This window comes from Rhagoletis pomonella, unplaced genomic scaffold, assembly GCF_013731165.1.
Source record: "Rhagoletis pomonella isolate Grant_MI unplaced genomic scaffold, Rhpom_1.0 Rhpom_scaffold_00005, whole genome shotgun sequence".
In the NCBI taxonomy this organism is placed as follows: Eukaryota; Metazoa; Arthropoda; class Insecta; order Diptera; family Tephritidae; genus Rhagoletis; species Rhagoletis pomonella.
In genome coordinates, this window is record NW_023458559.1 from 75912327 (window position 1) to 75914931 (window position 2605).

General features: G+C 35.2%; 2 protein-coding genes across 13 annotated transcripts in view; both read right to left on the minus strand.

Annotated features, from left to right (window-relative positions):
- Positions 1-2003, minus strand: part of LOC118739585 (2-(3-amino-3-carboxypropyl)histidine synthase subunit 1-like) — a 180935-nt gene extending 178932 nt beyond the window's left edge. Inside the window, exon 1 of the mRNA XM_036470998.1 lies at positions 1159-2003. The gene's annotated coding sequence lies outside the window, so the exon portion shown is untranslated. The remainder of the gene's footprint in view (positions 1-1158) is intronic.
- LOC118739589 (F-box only protein 32-like) overlaps positions 1-2605 on the minus strand; it is a 159046-nt gene that overhangs the window by 146347 nt on the left and 10094 nt on the right. The gene's annotated exons all lie outside the window — the stretch shown is intronic.

Sequence of the window (2605 nt, forward strand, 5' to 3'; positions counted from 1 at the left end):
AAGTTGCTAATAAGGTATTATTACGTGCTCCTAATTCCCACTGGGTTATATCTTATTGTGCGAATGTATCATCAATAACTTGAAATAGAAATTAGAGGCATGATAAACAATAATCTTTCAGCTAACCCACCTGCGCTATACTATCGATATATATGTACATGTCCATATGCCCATTGAACTTCATTGGCCTACGTGAGAATTATACACCAAACACAAGCTGCTTCCTATACAAGCCGAAATAAAAGGTAGAATTGCAGACAAGATATGTATACACACATTTTTGGTACACATGTGTGTATGTATGTATGTATATATCTATGTGTGTACAGAAAGGCTGGAAGTGAATGTAGGCAAATTACTCTGCAACGATTTTGGAAGGGCTTGTCAGATGCACTTTTTTGGGGGTTTTAAATAGGTATGTATGTATGTAGATATGCACATAGAACATACAAAAAAATTAACTGAAAGATCGAAGGCAAATGGCTTCTTTGTTAGGTGCTAGATATGCATTTCAAACCATATAAATACCCAGTAGACAATTTCAGGAGTTAAAAGCCCTTCCGAAAGGTTTCCTGAGAGTCAACAGGCCTTCCACTCTACATTCCTGTCTCCTTTCTGTTTTGTATGGAGTGGCACAAATTGAAGGGCTTCTTCTTTCGCTACCCATGAAGACTTTCCAGAAGGGCTTTTATAGGACATACATACGTACTTCAGAAGGGCTTTTGCGGGAGTTATTTTAAAGTTGATTCTTTAGTTTATAGAAATCATATATCTCTGAAGTATTTTTGCTTGCGTCTTATATCAAACACGAGTTATTTCAGCTTAAAAAGTTTATTGAAATTCATTTGTAATGCTAAATAATATATGTAAATTTATGCATTCGCGTAAAATGTAAATGGATAAAAGCCCTTCTAGAAGGCATGCAAGGAAGCGGTTTTTTCAGCCCTTCTTGGGTATGCCTCTTAGAATGGCTTTACTTAAGAAGGCCTACCTAAATTATCTTCTTGGTAAATAAACATATGTATGCATGTACACATGTACATTGTCTATTATGCAAACAATAACCTCATAAACCTGCAACCTACGGAAATATCTTTATGTATCTATGTATTTTGTTTATAAAACGAAAAACACCTTTTTAGTGATATTTAAACTTACCTTGGTGTTCAAGTTTCTTTGCTGCTTTATTATTTTTTGTGGCTTTGGCTTGCGGCAGTTCACGCGATGTTCGTTTTTTAATTATTAATCTATTTACATATATCTACGTCGCCTGATGTAATTTCTAGTAAAATTTAGCGACCTTTGTTGCATTAACCGTCGGCTCAACTCCGTTTTTTTATTTTTATTTGGTGCTTCACGCTTTATTTAATGAATCTTTGCACTTTTTGTCTAAATTTTACAAATAATTTTTGCTGCTTCTCACAACTGAACCAACCTTATCACTGTTTATAAGTGCGTATTACTCTTGTCCAGCTACTTTATTAATTAACACTTTGGTGGAGGAATATTTTATAACATTTCTAAATTTGTTCAGCTTTTGTAAATGCACTTTACCAACAAACTTTTATTTAAATTTTGCAAGAAATACTCGTGCGCTTCGCCCTGCTTGCTGCACGATTGACGATTGACTTGCCTGCCGTTAATTTTCTATGGTTCGCTTTGGTGGTGCACTTTCCGTCTACCCTCAATGCCTTTCCATTTGTTGTTTTTTTTATTGCTGTCGACAATGCCTTTACCACCATTGGCACATGTTCATGAGTCACGTAGGCACCTGAAAACGAAGCAACTTGTGGAATCAGCTGTTTGTATTTAGTAATTAAAATGAAATTTTTAACGCAATGACACGACAAAGCATGAATATTCCTTTATTTTTTATTTGCTTGCAGTTTTCATTAGATAAATTAAAAATTAATGCTGCGATTTCTATAAATAATTCGCGAAATATTGCCAAAATGAACACAATGCACGCGGACAAATGTTAAAACATGAGTCAAAGCCGTCACTTTGCTGTCTCTGATAACGAGCGGTGTTGGATAACGAAATTAATCAAATGCAGACTTGGTACATATATCGCAGGGATGATTTGAGAAAAATGTCCCTCTCAGCGTGTTTACATGAACCAAAAATACAAGATCACGCAAGAACGCGACGTTGTATTTGTAACTGGTTTTGAGAAAAAAGTTTGCGAAAGCGGGTTCGTACATTAGAATTTACAAAAGGAATTCCACTACTCTGCGTACTTTTCTAGTACCATTTTCGCACCAAGAGATTTCATTCTTCCCCTTTCTCCGTCCTTCGTCCCATTTCAAATGTTTTTCTGAATCCATTTATTTTTCGTTATCTTGCTTTTATAAATTTGTTTAATTTAGCGGATCACGGTTGCATTTTAGTATCGAGAAATATTGCTAGAAATTCAATCGCCGTGTAAACAGTCAAAAAGCGATTTCAGAAATTTTCCCTGCAATTCGCCTTCGGAAAAAAAATTCTTTCGAACGACACTTTACATGCAAGGTGCCAATGCTCATGCAACTGCTTTCTGCAATTTCTCAAATAATAATTGATAACGTCATTTTTTAATCGGTTGTTTCATTCACACACATGGTTT